Here is a 20,153-nt window from a genome sequence, read left to right on the forward strand (position 1 = left end):
GCTCTGGAGCCCTTTTCTGCACCCTTAGAGCTTCCACATCCAGTCCAGCTTCTGGTGTGTCCGAACCCTGCAGCAATGTTGACATTCCCTGCTCCCATGATCGGCAGATCGCACTGTTCTTCATGGGTACGGCAGGTTCTGGGAACAAAGCACATAAATCGACTACAAAAGAGCCTTCCTTGGAGGTTCCCACTTTCCAGGTGGTGTTTGCAAAGACACGTACTGTTGTGAAGGAAGTGAGGAGAAAAGAGTAGGAAGGGGCAGAGGACGTAACAGGTGGAAACAGACAGAAGAGGTAAATGGAAAGAATTAATCTGATGGCTTCATTCGACTTAGGTGCAGTTTTAAGGGGCCTAGGCTTGGGGACCCTTGTTTCTTGCTGGGCTTTGTTGGCTTTTTTGATGCGAGAGTGATGAATCCAAGCAGGAATGCCATCCACCTTCAGAGCCATTGGCGTGGTGAGGATGATAGTATGAGGTCCTTTCCAGGCAGGAGTGAGTCCTTCCTTCTGGAATTTTTTAACACATACCAGGTCACCCAGCTGGAAAGAGTGGCAGGGCCCCGTCTGGTCAGGAACTGGATTGGGATGAGCTCCCCAGACAAGCGGCTGGATGATGTCTTGTACTTGTTGGAGAGACTGCAGGTACTGTAACAAATTAGCTTGTGAGGTTTCTGCTAAATGGGTATCCCTTAGCTTAGGCAAGATAGGCGGAGCCCTTCCATACATGATTTCAAAAGGTGAAAACCCAGCCCAGTAAGGGGTGTATCTTACTCTAAGGAGGGCTAAAGGAAGGAGCTTTACCTAATTCTCACCGGTCGCTAGGATTAATTTAGTAAGGGTACTTGTTAGGGTGCGGTTCACGCGTTCTACCTCTCCAGAGCTCTGGGGTCGATAGGCACAATAGAGTTTCCATCGAATGTTTAATGCCTTGTTAACCAACTGAGCTATGGACGAGGTGAAGGCAGGTCCATTATCAGACCTTATGGCAACAGGCAGTCCATGTCGAGGGATGGTTTCATTGAGCAACAGCTTAACTACCATGGTGGCAGTTTCGTTTTTGGTGGCAAATGCCTCAGTCTATCCAGAAAAGGTGTCTACTAGCACCCGGAGGTATTTATATCCTGCCCGGTGCAGTTTTATCTACGTAAAGTAAATTTCCTCCCTTTCTCCTGGCGAGCCTCCCCGGAGGCGGTGACCTGGGCTGGGCTTACCTTGCTTGGCGTTTACCTGAGCACAAGCCATACACCGGAGAGCTGCTTGGTTAGTTAAGTCGTGAAGGTGGGGGATCTTGAAATGGCTCCTTAGAAGCTGGGCCAATTTTACTCCTCCTTCCTGATTTTTACTGGCCTGAAGATCTGAAGCTTGTTTTTCTTCCTCTGGGGGTATTCTGGGTGGTCTGGCGAGTCAGGTTGCGGAAAGGACACAGTGGGCAGCAGGGTTAAAGGCACGACCGGGAGCCGAGCTGCAGCGTCTGCTCTTTGGTACCGCGGCCTCTTTGATGTCCTTTGCAGTGAATCACAGCCACCTGTTGAGGGAGCCAAACAGCTTCAAGCAGGGCCAGAATTGCTTCTTTGTTTTTGACAGTCTTTCCTGCTGAGGTGGGTAGCCCTCACTCTTGATAGTTGGCTCCAAGTACATGTACAGCAACGAAAGCATACCTGGTGTCAGTGTAGATGTTAATACGTGTGTCCTCACCCCATCAGAGGGCCTGAGTGAGGGCAACCAATTCAACTCTTTGTGCCGAGGTCCCTGCCGGCAGTGCCTGGGCCCCCAGTATGTCTGTCTCTGTAGTAACGGCTGCACCAGCCTTTTGTACTCCTTGTTCAAGGAAGCTGCTACCGTCTGTAAACATGGTGGCATCTGCCTGTTAGAGGAACATCTCGGAGGTCAGGTCAGCCAGTTTCCACAGTTTCTTTCTTTTTTTTTTTATTTTTTATTTTTTTTGAGACGGAGTCTTGCTCTGTCACCCAGGCTGGAGTGCAGTGGTGTGATCTCGGCTCACTGCAAGCTCCGCCTCCCGGGTTCACGCCATTCTCCTGCCTCAGCCTCCTGGGTAGCTGGGACTACAGGCGCCCGCCACCTCGCCCGGCTAGTTTTTTGTATTTTTAGTAGAGACGGGGTTTCACCGTGTTAGCCGGGATCGTCTCTCGATCTCCTGACCTTGTGATCCGCCTGCCTCGGCCTCCCAAAGTGCTGGGATTACAGGCTTGAGCCACCGCGCCTGGCAGTTTCCACAGTTTCTGACAGTTCCTGGCAGTCATGGACAGGTGTGGTAAGGTCTGGATCGGGGAGCAAGGTAGCTGGATTTAAACACCTTGTGGGAGAGAAAGTTAAACGAGGCTGATCTAACAGTACACTCTGATACTGTAGGATGCGCGCATTCGACATCCGTTTGCCAGAAGCACTTTGTAGCAAAGTCTCTGCTGCGTGAGGAGCCATAAGGGTTACATTCTAGCCCAGACTGAGTTTATCAGCCTCCTGGACCAGGCTTGCTGTTGCCGCTAGGGCGCGCAGACATCTTGGCCACCCGGAGGCCACAGGGTCCAGTCTCTTAGACAAATAGGCTGGCATTGCCATGGCCCTAAAGTCTGAGCGAGTACCCCTTTAGCGACTCCCTGGCTTTCAGGAACAAAAAGGTGAAATGGTTTTGAGATATTTGGGAGGGCAAGAGCCGGTGCCTCAGTTAATGCCTTCTTTAGATTTTGAAAAGCCTGTTCTTGTCAGTCCAAACTAGCAGGCCATTCCTTCCAGTAGCAGTGTACATGGGCTTGGCAATGTCTGAGGACCCCGATATCTATAGGCAGCAGTATCCCACTGCCCCCAGGAATTCACGTACTTGTCTCAGTGGTGGAGTGGGGATTTGCAAGTTGGCTTTGTTTTGAGCACTAGTGAGTGCTCTTTTCCCCTCGTTTATCTCATGCCTCAGGTAGGAAACACTGGGAAGACAAAGCTTGGCTGAGACCCGACACCTGAATTCCTGAAGGAGGTAAAGTAGGTCCCTAGTATGTTGCAGGCGGCTGTCAGTAGTTTCAGTAGCCAGTAACAGGTCATCTACCTACTGGAGAAGCGTGCAATTAGGGTGACTGGCTCGGACGGTGTAGGATCCTGTTGGAGGGCTTCCCCAAAAAGCGTGGGGGAATTTTTTAAACCCTGGGGTAACTGAGTCCAGGTTAATTGGGTGGTGTCTCCTGAGCCAGGATCTGTCTATTCAAAAGCAAAGATAGTTTGGCTTTTGGGGGCCAGAGGAATACCAAAGAAAGCATCCTTTAAGTCAAGGACAGTATGTTCTGGTGGGAGGAGGCTGAGTAAATTGTAAGAGTTAGGGACAGTTGGATGGATGGTAACTGTCTGCTTGTTAACTTCCCGCAAGTCCTGTACAGGCCAGTAATCATTTGTTCTGGGTTTCGGGACCAGCAAAAGTGGAGTATTCCAGGCGGACTGACATGGTGTGAGTATACCAGCTTGTAATAGTCGCTGAATGTGGGGATTGGTTCCCTCTCTAGCCCACTGAATCATAGGATTTTTTTTTACCTGGACCGGCAAGGCAGTGGCCAGGAGTTCTACTACCACTGGTGGACGGTGCTTAGCCAGTCCCGGGGGTGTTGATTTGGCCTAGACTCGAGGAAAGAGAGTCTGTAAATCCAGTAGGAGAGGATTAGTTTTATTCTCCGGTGGCTGTGAGGGTGAAACTAAGATATTCCTCTGACAGAGGGGTGGTTAGCAGGAGTTGAGCAGTAGGGGGCGTTGTGTCGCCTAACGTGAGGTGAGCTTGTTGGGCCAAGAAGGAGATGTAACTTATGGAGCATGTCTCATCCGAGGAGGGAGAGGGAAGGGGCATTCTGGGACCACGAGGAATGAGTGGGTTACTCTTTTCTGTCCCAAACTCACCTCTCGTGAGTGGGTGACAGGATATTCCTCAATAGCTCCAGTAGCCCCTTGCACAGCCACCTTTTTATTAGAGGCACTGCCCAAGGGTGTTTGCAGTAGTGAGTGTTCTGCCCCAGTGTCAATTAGGAAGCGTACAGGCTGGCCCCGCACTGTGGCGGTCACCATGGGCTCCCGGGGGCCAAAGGAGAGGGAGCCCCGGCCCCATCAGTCATCAGGTTCCTCCACTGCGGGGAGGGTGAGGACCTTTTTCTTTCCTGGTTTCTCCTCTGGCTTTAATGGGCATTCATTTTCCCAATGTCCCATTTGCTTGCAAAAAGCACATTGTTTTCTTTGTAGGGGAGCCCGCTCACCTTTTTGGCCTTTCTGGCGGAGACCTGGGGTCCCCTGGTTGGTGCTCTGTGATGGGGGCCCTTCCTTCTTGGCTTCTTGGATGACAGCCACTAAGATCTTTGCCTGTCTTTTTGGTGCTTTCTCAGCAGCCCTTTCAGCTGCCTGAGCTGCCTGTTTTTGCTTTTCAAACTCTCGATTGTCAAAAACTTTCTGGGCTATCTCTAAAATTTGGCTGATGTTCATTCCAGCAAATCCTTCCAGACTTTGTAATTTTCTTTTAATATCAGGGGCTGCCTGAGCCACAAATGCCAAATCAACAGCACAGCTAATCTCGGGAGCCGCCAGCTCGAAAGGGGTGTAAGTTCAATAGGCCTCTTGGAGGCATTCTAAAAATGCTCCAGGTGACTCATCAGGCCCCTGGACAACTTCCAGTTGTCTCAGACAAATTTATGGGTTTTCGAGCAGCTCCCTTGATACCCACAAGGCGATACCGGTGAAAATCATCTAAAGCTCTCTTCCCACCCAAGGAGTTTGGATTCCAATCAGGCCGGGTAGAGCGAAAAACCTCCTCAAGGAGGTCTTGGGCTTCCTCCTCTGGTCTACAGGCTGATGTAAGGAAATACTTTCTGGCTTCTCTTCATCAGGGGAACCGGCCCCCGATACTTCAACGTAGGTTCTTTTCTATTTTCCCTAAGTGTTGGCTGGTCTGAGAAATAAAGGGAAAGAGTACACAAGAGAAATTTTAAAGCTGGGTGTCCAGGGGAGACATCACATGTTGGCAGGTTCTGTGATGCCCCCCAAGCCACAAAACCAGCAAGTTTTTATTATGGATTTCAAAGGGAAGGGAGTGTACAAATAGGGTGTGGGTCACAGAGATCACATGCTTCACAAGGCAATAAAATATCACAAGGCAAATGGGGGCAGAGCAAGATCACAGGACCATGGTGAAATTAAAATTGCCAATGGTTTCATGTCCTACTGGGCATGATTGTCATTGATAACATCTTACCAGGAGACAGGGTTTGAGAGCAGACAACTGGCCTGACTAAAATTTACTAGGCAGGAATTTCCTCATCCTAACAGGCCCGGGGGCGCTACAGGAGACTGGGGCTTATTTCATCCCTTATCTACAACCGTAAAAGACAGACACTCCTAGAGTGGCCATTGTAGAGACCTCCTCCTAGGAATGCATTCTCTTTCTCAGGGCTGTGCCTCACTGAGAAAAAGAATTCAGTGATATTTCTCCTATTCCCTTTTGTAAGAAGACAAATATGGCTCTGTTCTGCCCGGCTCTCAGGCAGTCAGACCTAATGGTTATCTCCCTTGTTCCCTGAACATCGCTGTTATCCTGTTCTTTTTTCAAGATGCCCAGATTTCATATTGTTTAAACATGCTTTACAATTTGTGCAGTTAACACAATCATCACAGGGTCCTGAGGTGACATACATCCTCAGCTTATGAAGATGACAGGATTAGGAGATTAAAGACAGGCATAGGAAATCACAAGAGTATTGACTGGGACAGTGATAAATGTCCATGAAATTTTCACAATTTATGTTCAGAGATTGCAGTAGACAGGTGTAAGAAATTATAAAAGTATTAATTTGGGGAACTAATAAATGTCCATGAAATCTTCACAATTTATGTTCTTCTGCCGCAGCTTCAGCCGGTCCCTCCTTTTGGGGTCCCTGATTTCCTGCAACAGAAGGCAAAGAGCCTGAGGTGAGGAAGACCTGCAGTGTTCCACTCCTTCCAGTTTGGGGCTAGAGCAAAGGGCAGAGTGTTGGTAAGTGGTGAGAGACAAGGCTGAGTAACTTGACAAGAATCACATTGACATGGGTGTTTTTTTTTTGTTTTTTTTTTTTGAGACAGAGTCTGGCTCTGTTGCCCAGGCTGGAGTGCAGTGGCCGGATCTCAGCTCACTGCAAGCTCCGCCTCCCGGGTTCACACCATTCTCCTGCCTCAGCCTCCCGAGTAGCTGGGACTACAGGCGCCCGCCACCTCGCCCGGCTAGTTTTTTGTATTTTTTTAATAGAGATGGGGTTTCACCGTGTTAGCCAGGATGGTCTCGATCTCCTGACCTCGTGATCCGCCCGTCTCGGCCTCCCAAAGTGCTGGGATTACAGGCTTGAGCCACCGCGCCCGGCCGACATGGGTGTTTTTATTCCATGGTGAAAATTTTGGAACTTTTCCTGAGAACAAATGTAAGCCAATGAGACAGTAAATGACAGGAGATTTAACATGTCACCTGTCAAGTGACTGCTTATAAATGGTTATTACTTGGCTAAGGATTTCTAAATGAGCCTGAGATCTGTTGGCTTTCATTCTCTACCAAAACCCTGAGAACTTGATGATGCCTTTGTTTTCTGAGAATTCCTTCACTGTGCTGGCTGACAGTTCCATGAGGATGGTAAAAGTGAAGAAAGTGTAGAACCAGTAAAAAAGAGATGCATAGACTTCTTGGAAGTTTTTTAAGCTATGGAACATGATGAATTAATGGTGCATAAGCTTACTCTTCACTGTGAAAGTTTTTTTCACATCTTTCATTAGATGTTTGTAAGAAAAAACATACTTAACATAGCATCTACTAACCCAGCAATGAAGAGGAATGGCATTTGCTATACACTTTATTTCTAAAATAAACCTAAATTTAATAAATTTTGGCAACGTACTTTTCTTTGTTTCTCTAATTATTTGTTCTGCGCAGTCTGGCTCCATCTAAAATAAATAAAAATAATAATAATGTTTAAGTTAAATGAGAGACATTATCATGAGAATAATATATCACTTACAAAATATGGCCGTTAGTATTTTTAGTGATTAGACATAACTTGAAGTTTGCTTAAACAGAAAAATAATTACATAAATAAAGTTAAATTTCTACTTATTTTAAGTTTAGATAATAGAGGATATACCTGTGTAATGCTGGTTAATCTGATAAAAATATAGTTAATATTGATCTATTGCATATACATAATTTTAGAAAGGTGGTGTTTTATTAGTACAAACGTTAAACAATGGCTGGGTGTGGTGACTCATGCCTGTAATCCCAGCACTTTGGGAGGCCAAGGTGGGCAGATCACAAGGTCAAGAGATTGAGACCATCCTGGCCAACATGGTGAAACTCCGATTCTACTAAAAATACAAACATTAGCTGCTGTGGTGGTGCACGCCTGTAGTCCCAGCCACTCAGGAGGCTGAGGCAGGAGAATCACTTGAACCTGGGAGGCAGAGGTTGCAGTGAGCCAAGATCGCACCACTGCACTCCAGCCTGATGAGAGTAAAACTCTGTCTCAAAAAAAAAAAAGGTTAAACAATTAAAGTCATATTTTGCAATTTTGCAATGAATGCATTGCTTTGAAATTCTTAGCAAAACTCTACCCTTTATAAAAGTTCAGTCCTGAGGGGGCACCCAAGATGGCGAAATAGGAACAGCTCCAGCCTCAAACTCCCAGCGTGAGCGACACAGAAGATGGGTGATTTCTGCATTTTCAACTGAGGTACCGGGTTCAACTCACTGGGGCGTATCGGACAGTCGATGCTGGTCCACAGGTGCAGCCTGACCAGCGAGAGCTGAAGCAGGGCGAGGCATCGCCTCACCTGGGATGTGCAAGGGGGAAGGGAATTCCTTTTCCTAGCCAAGGGAAATTGAGACACACAACACCTGGAAAATCCCACCCTAATACTGCACTTTACCAAGGGTGTTAGCAAACGGCACACCAGGAGATTATATCCCACACCTCGCCCAGAGGGTTCCACGCCCATGAAGCCTCCCTCATTGCTAGCACAGCAGTCTTAGATCCAACTGCCAGGTGGCAGTGAGGCTGGGGAGGGGCGCCTGCCATTGCTGAGGCTTAAGTAGGTAAACAAAGCCTCCAGGAAGCTCGAATTGGGTGGAGCCCACCGCAGCTCAAGGAGGCCTGCCTGCCTCTGTAGACTCCACCTCTGGGGACAGGGCATAGCTAAACAAAAAGCAGCAGAAACCTCTGCAGATGTAAAAGTCCCTGTCTGACAGCTTTGAAGAGAGTACTGGTTCTCCCAGCATGGCGGTTGAGATCTGAGAATGGACAGACTGCCTGCTCAAGTGGGTCCCTGACCCCTGAGTAGCCTAACTGGGAGACATCCCCCACTAGGTGCAGACGGACACCTCACACCTCACACGGCTGGGTACACCCCTGAGACGAAGCTTCCAGAGCAAGAATCAGACAGCAACACTTGCTGTTCAGCAATATTCTATCTTCTGCAGCCTCTGCTACTGATACCCAGGCAAACAGGGTCTGGAGTGGACCTCAAGCAAACTCCAACAGACCTGCAGCTGAGGGTCCTGACTGTTAGAAGGAAAACTAACAAACAGAAAGGACACCCACACCAAATCCCCATTAGTACGTCACCATCATCAAAGACCAAAGGCAGATAAAACCACAAAGATGGGGAAAAAGCAGTGCAGAAAAGCTGGAAATTCAAAAAATCAGAGCACATCTCCCCCTCCAAAGGAACGCAGCTCATCGCCAGCAACAGATCAAAGCTGGATGGAGAATGACTTTGACGAGTTGAAAGAAGGCTTCAGTCGATCAAACTTCTCAGAGCTAAAGGAGGAACTACATAACCAGTGCAAAGAAACTAAAAACCTTGAAAAAAGAATGGATGAATGGATAACTAGAATAATCAACGCAGAGAAGACCTTAAAAGCACTGATAGAGAGGAAAACCATAACACGAGAACTACGTGACAAATGCACAAGCTTCAGTAACTGACTCGATCAACTGGAAGAAAGAGTTTCAGTGACTTAAGATCAAATGAATGAAATGAAGCAAGAAGAGAAGTATAGAGAAAAAAGAGTAAAAAGAAATGAACAAAGCCTCCAAGAAATATGGTATTATGTGAAAAGACCAAATCTACGTCTGATTGGTGTACCTTAAAGTGAGGGGGAAAATGGAACCAAGTTGGAAAACACTCTTCAGGATATCATCCAGGAGAACTTCCCCAACCTAGTAAGGCAGGCCAACATTCAAATTCAGGAAATACAAAGAACGCCACAAAGATACTCCTCAAGAAGAGCAACTCCAAGACACATAATTGTCAGATTCACCAAAGTTGAAATGAAGGAAAAAATATTAAGGGCAGCCAGAGAGAAACGTTGGGTTACCCACAAAGGGAAGCCCATCAGACTAAGAGCAGATCGCTCAGCAGAAACTCTACAAGCCAGAAGAGAGTGGGGGCCAATATTCAACATTCTTAAAAGAATTTTCAACCCAGAATTTCATAGCCAGCCAAACTAAGTTTCATCAGTGAAGGAGAAATAAAATCCTTTACAGACAAGCAAATGCTTAGAGATTTTGTCACCACCAGGCCTGCCCTACAACAGATCTTGAAGGAAGCACTAAACATGGAAAGGAACAACAGGTACCAGCCATTGAAAAAACATGCCAATACGTAAAGACCATCGATGCTAGGAAGAAACTGCATCAACTAACGAGCAAAATAACCAGCTAATATCACAATGACAGGATCAAATTCACGCATAACAATATTAACCTTAAATGTAAATGGACTAAATGGTCCAATTAAAAGACACAGACTGGCAAATTGGATAAAGAGTCAAGACCCATCAGTTTACTGTATTCAGGAGACCCATCTCACATGCAGAGAGACACGTAGGCTCAAAATAAAGGGATGGAGGAAGATCTACCAAGCAAATGGAAAACAAAAAAAAGCAGGGGTTGCAATCCTAGTCTCTAATAAAACAGACTTTAAACCATCAAAGATAAAAAGAGACAAAGAAGGCCATTACATAATGGTAAAGGGATCAATTCAACAGGAAGAGCTAACTATCCTAAATATATGTGCACCCAATACAGGAGCACCCAGATTCATAAAGCAAGTCCTTAGAGACTTACAAAGAGACTTAGACTCCCATACAATAATAATGGGAGACTTCAACACCCCACTGTCAACATTAGACAGATCAACGAGACAGAAAGTTAACAAGGATATCCAGGAATTGAACTCAGCTCTGCACCAAGCAGACCTAATAGACATCTACAGAACTCTCCACCCCAAATCAACAGAATATACATTCTTCTCAGCACCACACTGCACTTATTTGAAAATTGACCACATAGTTGGAAGTAAAGCACTCCTCCGCAAATGTAAAAGAACAGAAATTATAACAAACTGTCTCTCAGATCACAGTGCAATCAAACTAGAATTCAGGACTAAGAAAATCAATCAAAACCACTCAACTACATGGAAACTGAACAACCTGCTTCTGAATGACTACTGGGTACATAACAAAATGAAAGCAGAAATAAAGATGTTCTTTGAAACCAACGAGAACAAAGATACAACATACCAGAATCTCTGGGACACATTTAAAGCAGTGTGTAGAGGGAAATTTATAGCACTAAATGCCCACAAGAGAAAGCTAGATCTAAAATTGACACCCTAACATCACAATTAAAAGAACTAGAGAAGCAAGAGCAAACACACTCAAAAGCTAGCAGAAGGCAAGAAATAACTAAGATCAGAGCAGAACTGAAGGAGATAGAGACACAAAAAACCCTTCAAAAAATCAATGAATCCAGGAGCTGGTTTTTTTGAAAAGATCAACAAAATTGATAGACCACTAGCAAGACTAATAAAGAGAGAAGAATCAAATAGATGCAATAAAAAATGATAAAGGGGATACACCACCGACCCCACAGAAATACAAACTACCATCAGAGAATACTATAAACACCTCTACGCAAATAAACTAGAAAACCTAGAAGAAATGGATAATTTCCTGGACACTTACACTCTCCTAAGACTAAACCAGGAATAAGTTGAATCCCTAAATAGACCAATAGTAGGCTCTGAAATTGAGGCATTAATTAATAGCCTACCAACCAAAAAAAGTCCAGGACCAGAAGGATTCACAGCTGAATTCTACCGGAGGTACGAGGAGGAGCTGGTACCATTCCTTCTGAAACTATTCCAATCAATAGAAAAAGAGGGAATCCTCCCTAACTCATTTTACGAGGCCAACATCATCCTGATACCAAAGCCTGGCAGAGACACAACAAAAAAGAATTTTAGACCAATATCCCTGAAGAACATCGATGCAAAAATCCTCAATTAAATACTGGCAAACCGAATCCAGCAGCACATCAAAAAGCTTACCCACCATGATCAAGTGGGCTTCATCCCTGGGGTGCAAGGCTGGTTCAACATATGCAAATCAATAAACGTAATCCAGCATATAAACAGAACCAAAGACAAAAACCACATGATTATCTCAATAGATGCAGAAAAGGCCTTTGACAAAATTCAACAGCCCTTCATGCTAAAAACTCTCAATGAATTCGGTATTGATGGAACATATCTCAAAATAATAAGAGCTATTTATGACAAACCCACAGCCAATATCACACTGAATGGGCAAAAACTGGAAGCATTCCCTTTGAAAACTGGCACAAGACAAGGGATGCCCCCTCTCACTACTCCTATTCAACATAGTGTTGGAAGTTCTGGCTAGGGCAATCAGGCAAGAGAAAGAAATAAAGGGTATTCAGTTAGGAAAAGAAGTCAAATTGTCCCTGTTTGCAGATGGCATGATTGCATATTTAGAAAACCCCATTGTCTCAGCCCAAAATCTCCTTAAGCTGATAAGCAACTTCAGCAAAAGTCTCAGGATACAAAATCAATGTGCAAAAATCACAAGCATTCTTATATACCAGTAACAGAGAGCCAAATCATGAAAGAACTCCCATTCACGATAGCTTCAAAGAGAATAAAATACCTAGGAATCCAACTTACAAGGGATATGAAGGACCTCTTCAAGGAGAACTACAAACCACTGCTCAGTGAAATAAAAGAGGATACAAACAAATGGAAGAACATACCATGCTTATGGATAGCAAGAATCAATATTGTGAAAATGGCCATACTGCAGAAAGTAATTTATAGATTCAATGCCATCCCCATTAAGCTACCAATGACTTTCTTCACAGAACTGGAAAAAAAACTACTTTAAAGTTCATATGGAACCAAAAAGACCCCGCATTGCCAAGACAATCCTAAGCCAAAAGAACAAAGCTGGAGGCATCACGCTATCGGACTTCAAACTATACTACAAGGCTACAGTAACCAAAACAGCATGGTACTGGTACCAAAACAGAGATATAGACCAATGGAACAGAACAGAGCCCTCAGAAATAATACCACACATCTACAGCCATCTGATCTTTGACAAACCTGAGAAAAACAAGAAATGGGGAAAGGATTCCCTATTTAATAAATGGTGCTGGGAAAATTGGCTAGCCATAAGTAGAAAGCTGAAACTGGATCCTTTCCTTACTCTTCATACGAAAATTAATTCAAGATGGATTAGAGACTGAAATGTTAGACCTAAAACCATGAAAACCCTAGAAGAAAACCTAGGTAATACCATTCAGGACATAGGCATGGGCAAGGACTTCATGTCTAAAACACCAAAAGCAATGGCAACAAAAGCTAAAATTGACAAGTGCGATCTAATTAAACTAAAGAGCTTCTGCACAGCAAAAGAAACTACCATCAGAGTGAACAGGCAACCTACAGAATGGGAGAAAAATTTTGCATTCTACTCATCTGACAAAGGGCTAATATCCAGAACCTACAAAGAACTCAAACAAATTTACAAGAAAAAAAAACCCCATCAAAAAGTGGGCAAAGGATATGAACAGACACTTCTCAAAAGAAGACATTCATACAGCCAAAAACAGACACATGAAAAAATGCTCATCATCACTCGCCATCAGAGAAATGCAAATCAAAACCACAATGAGATACCATCTCACACCCGTTAGAATGGCAATCATTAAAAAAATGAGGAAACAACAGGTGCTGGAGAGGATGTGGAGAAATAGGAACACTTTTACATTGTTGGTGGGACTGTAAACTAGTTCAACCATTGTGGAAAACCATGTGGCGATTCCTCAAGGATCCAGAACTGTAAATACCATTTGACCCAGCCATCCCGTTACTGGGTATATACCCAAAGGATTATAAATCATGCTGCTATAAAGACACATGCACATGTATGTTTATTGCAGCACTATTCACAATAGCAAAGTGAATCAACCCAAATGCCCATCAGTGACAGACTGGATTAAGAAAATGTGGCACATATACACCATGGAATATTATGCAGCCATAAAAAAGGATGAGTTCGTGTCCTCTGTAAGGACATGGATGCAGCTGGAAACCATCGTTCTTAGCAAACTATCGCAAGAACAGAAAACCAAACACCGCATGTTCTCACTCATAGGTGGGAATTGAACAATGAGATCACTTGGACACAGGAAGGGGAACATCACACACCAGGGCCTATTGTGGGGAGGGGACAGGGAGGAGAGATAGCATTAGGAGGTATACCTAATGTAAGTGACGAGTTAAGCACACCAACATGGCACATGTATACATATGTAACAAACCTGCACGTTGTGCACATGTACCCTAGAACTTAAAAGTATAATAAAAAAGTTCAATCCATTTTTTACTTCAATAAATTTTTTCTTGAAAAGAAATTTCTATTCTTTACTTACAGTAAACTTTTTTTTATAGTAAATTTTTTTTTCTAATTTGTATTCTAAATTAAGGTAGTAGCTGCACACGTTTCTTCCAAAGGTATATTGAGGGATGCTGAGGTTTGGAGTATGATTGAACCCATCACACAGGTAGTGAGCATAGGACCCAATAAGTATTTTTTTTTTTTTTTGAGACGGAGTCTTGCTCTGTCGCCCAGGCTGGAGTGCAGTGGCCAGATCTCAGCTCATCACAAGTTCCGCCTCCCGGGTTTAGGCCATTCTCCTGCCTCAGCCTCCTGAGTAGCTGGGACTACAGGTGCCCACCACCTCGCCCAGCTAATTTTTTGTATTTTTTTGGTGGAGACGGGGTTTCACCGTGTTAGCCAGTATGGTCTCGATCTCCTGACCTCGTGATCCGCCCGTCTCGGCCTCCCAAAGTGCTGGGATTACAGGCTTGAGCCACCGCGCCCGGCCAATAAGTAGTTTTTCAACCCTGGCCCACTCTATCCCTCCCTGTTCTTATTTCCCAGTGTCTATTGTTCCCATCTTTATGACAGTGTGCACCCAATGTGTAGCTCCCACATATGAGTGAAAACATGAGATATTTGGTTTCTGTTTCCACATTAGTTTGCTTATGATAGTGGATTCCAGCTGTATCCATGTTCCTGTAAAGGACATGATTTTGTTCTTTTTATTGCTGCATAGTATTCCATGGTATATGTAAAATTTTCCAGTCTTACTTGGGTTTTCAATCTACCTTGGATGCACTTAGATTGACTCCATGTCTTTACTATTTTGAATAGTGCTGCAATGAACATACATGTGCATGCGTCTTTTTGTTACAATGATTTATTTTCCTTTAGGTATACCCCTAGTATAGTAATGGGGTTGCTGCATCCAATTCTTAGTACTTAATTTCCAAACTGCTCTCCATAGTAGCTGAACTAATTTACATTTTCACCAATGGTGTTTCCATTTCTCCACAGCCTCCCCAACATTTTTTTTTTTGACTTTTTAACAAAAGTCGTTCTGACTGGTTTGAGATGGTATCTCATTGATGTTTTGTTTGGTATTTCTCTGATGATTAGCAATAGTAAGCATTTGTTAATGTTTGTTGGCCACTTATGTGTGTTCTTTTGAGAAGTGTTTGTTCATGTCCTTTGCCCATTTTTAATGGTGTTTTTTATTTTTTGCTTGTTGATTTATTTAGGTCCCTTATAGATTTTGGATAATAGGACTTTGCTGTATGCATAATTTGTGAATATTTTCTTCCATTCTTTAGGCTGTCTGTTTAATCCCTTGATAGTTTCTCATGCTGTGCAGAAGCTCTTTAGCTTATTTAGATCACACTTGTCAATTTTTGTTATTCTTGCAATTGCTTTTGAGGACTTAGCTATAAATTGATTGACAAATGTGATGTCCAGAAGAGTATTTCACAGGTTTTATTCCAGGATTTTTATAGTCAGAGGATGTACTCTTATGTAAGAAAAGCAAAACGCTTTTTTCTTTTTCTGAGATGGAGTCTCCCTCTGTCCCCAAGGCTATAGTGCAGTGGTATGATCTTGGCTCACTGCAACCTCTGCCTCCCAGGTTGTAGTGATTCTCCTGCCTCAGCCTCCCCAGTAGCTGGAATTACACATGCCTGCCACCAAGCCTTGCTAATTTTTGTATTTTTAATAGAGACAGGTTTTCATCATGTTGGCCAGGCTGGTCTCAAACTCCTGACCTCAAGTGATCCGCCCACCCCGGCCTCCAAAAATGCTGGGATTACAGGCGTGAGCCACTGCGTCTGGCCAAGTACAAAGCTTTTAACATATAAATGGAAATGAATATTTTAGTGTTTTAATTCATAAAATGCACTTATTTTGGATTCTATTAAATAATAAACATTCATATATGGTTAAGTGTTTGGATGCCAGTCATTCACTTGTGATTATGGGTAGGAAGAGTTGAGATGGTGCAAAGAAACTTTTTTATTTTTTATTTTTGAGATGGAGTCTCACCCTGTCACCCAGGCTGGAGTGCAGTGGCACAATCTCGGCTCACTGCAGCCTCCGCCTCCTGGGTTCAAGCAGTTCTCTGTCTCAGCCTCCCTAGTAACTGGGATTACAGGCTCCTGCCACCATACCAGGCCAATTTTATTATTATTATTATTATTATTATTATTTATATTTTTAGTAGAGGCAGGGTTTCACCATCTTGGCTAGGCTGGTCTTTAACAACTGACCTCGTGATCCATCTGCCTTGGCCTCCCAAAGTGCTAGGATTACAGGTGTGAGCCACTGCGTCCGGCTGGTGCAAAGAAACTTTAAAAGTGGTATGGACTGGGAGCAGTGGCTCATGCCTGTAATGTCAGCACTTTGGGAGGCTGAGGTGGGAGGATCACAAGGTCAGGAGTTTGAGACCAGCCTGGCCAGTATGGTGAAACCCTGTCTCTACTAAAAATACAAAAATTAGCTGGGCATGGTGATGGGCGCCTCTAGCCTCAGCTACTTGGGAGGCTGAGTCAGAAGAATCGCTTGAACCTGGGAGGCGGAGGTTGCAGTGAGCCAAGATCACACCACTGCACTCCAGGCTGGGTGACAGAGTAAGACTCTGTCTCAAAAACAAAAACAAAACAGAACAAAAGAAGTGGTATGGGCCGGGCGCGGTGGCTCAAGCCTGTAATCCCAGCACTTTGGGAGGCCGAGACGGGCGGATCACAAGGTCAGGAGATCAAGACCATCCTGGCTAACACGGTGAAACCCCGTCTCTACTAAAAAATACAAAAAACTAGCTGGGCGAGGTGGCGGGTGCCTGTAGTCCCAGCTACTGGGGAGGCTGAGGCAGGAGAATGGCGTGAAGCCGAGAGGCGGAGTTTACAGTGAGCTGAGATCCGGCCACTGCACTCCAGCCTGGGCAACAGAGCAAGACTCCATCTCCAAAAAAAAAAAAAAAAAAAAAAAAAAAGAAGTGGTATGAACCAAAGCCAAATTACAATGAATTAGAGAGTAGACAAAAGCATCTCAAAGTATACCTTCAGTTATTAGGTGATAACATGCAATTTCTAAAACTTAAATGCAGGTTTTAAAGAAATTTTAATGTGTTAGTTTAGTCACATTTACTGAATAAAGTTAGCAAATGGGTATCTGTTGAAAATGAGAGCTCCAGGGAATTAAAAAATGTAAAGTTCCCATTTCCTTTCTGTGTTAACACAGCTAATTATGATCTTTACTTAACATGCATAAGTCAACAGAAGAACTCAGTATTTCACCAAATTAAAAACAAGAATTATATTAGAGAAATGAAACGCAAAAGAGAAACTATAATATGACTAACCTCAGTTAAATAGTTCTTGCAGGTATTTGAAGTCTGTGGGTTTGAGGTAGGAATTCTTATGGGTGTTTGAGGAATGCATTTTCTGTTGAGTCCTATACTATTAAGATTTTCAACACAAGATGACTCTGGGTCTGGCCTCATAGGGAGAGTGCTGAGAAAAGATTTCACCTGCTCTTTCTCCATAAGGAGCTTGGTGCTGATCACTGCTATTTTCATATTTGATCTGTAAAGATAGCAAAGACAAATGCTTAGTATTTCACTTTTCCTTAAATAACTCTTAATGACTTGCATTTTTAAAAAAGTTGCCCTGAGAGTAAACCAAATTACCCACTAAACAGTGTGTTAACACCGAAGATGTGTGAGAGCATGCCTGTTGTAAGCAATTATAATTATAATAACCTACAACGTGATATAATCTTGCTCCAGTTTGAATAAATGGCTATCATTGGAAAGACAAAAAATAACAAATGCTGGGAAGTTTCAGAGAACACTAAACTCTTGTATGCTGTTGGTGAGAAGGTAAATTAGTGCAGCCAGTATAGAAAACAACATGAGGTTTTCTCAAAAAACTAATGGAACTGCCGAGGGATCCAGCAACCCCACTACTGGGCATTCAGGCAACAGAAAAGAAAACAATAGATCAAAACAATATCTGTACTCGTATGTTTATTGTAGCACTATTCACAACAGGTAATGTATGGAATCAACCTACATATCCATCAACAAATTAATGAACAAAAAATTGTGGTACACATACACAATGGAATACTATTCACCATATAAAGGAATGAAATCTTGTTATCCGTGGCCATGTGGATCAGTCTGGAGGATGTTATGTTAAGTGCAGACACAGAAAAATACTGCATATTCTCACTCATGTGTGGAAGCTAAAGAAAAATTGAGGTCTGGGCAACATGGCTGATGCCTGTAATTTTCTAGCACTTTGAAAGACCAAGGCAGGAGAATCACTTGAGGCCAAAAGTTCTAGAGCAGCCTGAGCAACATAGGGAGACATCTCTACAAAGTAAAAAATCAGACAGTTGCAATGGTGCATGCCCATAATCCTAGCTGCTGAGGTGGAGGTGGGAGGCTGAGGTGGGAGGATCACATAAGCTCAAGAGTTTGAGGCTGCAGTGAGCTATGATCAAGCCACTGTCTCTAGTCTGGGTGACTACAGTTCCTGGAGCCCAGACTACACTAGCAAGACCTTGTCTCTTAACAAGAAGAAAAAAGCTCATAGAAGTAGGAAAGGGGAGGCTGGTTAATGGTTACAGAATTACAGTTAGATGAGAGGAATAGGTTCTGGTGTTCTGTGGCATTGTAGGGTGAATATGGTTAACCATGATTTATTGTATATTTTTAACAAGCTAGAAGATTTTGAATGTTCACAATGCAAAGAAATGAAAAATGGTTAAAGTAGTAAATATGCTAGTTAGCTTGATCATTACACGCTATATACATGAATCAAAATATCACTCTATAGCCCATAATTATGTATATACATGTTAATTAAAACAAAAGAGAAGCTATATTCATCCCATTAAAAAAATAGAATATGGGTCAACCTTACTGGCTTCCTTCTAATGAATAGAATTCAGTAAAAGGGATACCATGTAGCTGCTTCTATCTCAGGTTGCTTTCCCTTTGAACCCAGCCCCCAGATTGTGAGAGAACTCAGGCCTCGAAGAGAGTCCAAGAGTGCCAGTGTCCGTGTTCATGCTGCCTGCCCCAACCAAGGTTCCAGGCAATGGCCAGCATCAACAGCAAACACGTGGGTGAGCAAAGCTTCAGACGATCCATTTCCCCAACTGATCACCTGTTCCTAGGGAAGCTGAGAGGAGCAGACAAGCTGTCCTGGCAGAACTTTTTCCAAACCACAGGTTTATGAACAACATAAATATTTTTCTTTTAAGCCACAAACTCTGGGTAATGGTTAGAAAAATAAGTTTAAAAAAAACCTGTTTAAAAAAACAATTACCAGTTTTTAAATGTCATAATAAAAATTAAATGTAGTGGAATATCTTTAACTTCACCCTTTGTGTCTCAGAGGGGTCTGTGGCCAGCTTATACCTTACTTATTCTAAGATATGATGGGAACTCAGGCTTATAAGACACAGTTTATTTCTTTTTTTCTCCATTCAAACCTTTAGTCTCTTATCTAGTGCCTCCCTCTATAGTTTTATTTTCAGTAAATTTTGGAGGAACTTTTCCTAAAAATCCCTTCAGTTATGAACTCTGATAACAAGGTGTCTCCTTACAATTTCCCCTCAAGTTAGGAAATAAGACTGGAAAGCAAGAAGATATATGATTTGAAAAACAACTAGAAATACTTGGTTACATAACCAAAATCATTTACGTGAATTCAATTAATGAAAATTCTAAAAGAAGAAGCTTTGAGTATTTATTAAGCAATCTAGTATTCAACTTTCATTTTCCTTTTCTCGGTGAGGAAATAAGGAGAACATTATGGAATTATTTTTAATCTTCACAGAAGTAAAATAAACATAGTGTGCTTTGAGGGTTAAGAAATCATATGCAATTTCTTCTTTACCTTACTTCAAGCTTGTTTGTATGGAGAAGTTAAGACCATCCCATCTCTATGTTATACCACAATGCTTCTCTATAACACATAACTTGGCTCTGAAATTTTGAAATTCAAAATACTAATCCACTATTTGTCTCTGATAAATTGCCTGAACATTACCTGATTTTTAAGTGCTGCACTCCTAAAACTTTAGGAGTGTCAGTGTCAGTGTTCATGCTGCCTGCCCCAACCAAGGTTCCAGCCAGTGGCAAGCATCAACATCAAACACGTGGGTGATGATTTTCTTGGAACGCACTAAACTGTTTATTCCAAGAATCTTCTACTGAGCTGGAAGGCAGAGCTGTGCATCTCTGTTTCAGTGAAAAAAGGTCAACACAGGGAACTGTGGTTTCTGAGAATGCAAGATCTACACCAATAATATAATTAGCCACAGTGCTACACAAGAAAACCAGCTACCAGATGGAAAGAGGATCTGCGAGCTGAAAGATGATGACTTCACTTGGTTTCCACTGAGGAAAGCTGG

The 20,153-nt window shown here is 43.1% G+C and overlaps 1 long non-coding RNA gene across 1 annotated transcript; it reads right to left on the reverse strand.

Annotated features, from left to right (window-relative positions):
- Positions 1-4,955: 4,955 nt before the first annotated feature.
- On the reverse strand, positions 4,956-17,190 carry LOC144329439 (uncharacterized). The gene is made up of 3 exons (XR_013395088.1): positions 17,086-17,190; positions 6,892-6,937; positions 4,956-5,915 (listed from the first exon to the last, which is right to left on the reverse strand). It is a non-coding gene; the product is annotated as an uncharacterized LOC144329439 (long non-coding RNA).
- Positions 17,191-20,153: the final 2,963 nt, after the last annotated feature.

This window comes from Macaca mulatta, chromosome 6 (assembly GCF_049350105.2).
Source record: "Macaca mulatta isolate MMU2019108-1 chromosome 6, T2T-MMU8v2.0, whole genome shotgun sequence".
NCBI lineage: Eukaryota > Metazoa > Chordata > Mammalia > Primates > Cercopithecidae > Macaca > Macaca mulatta.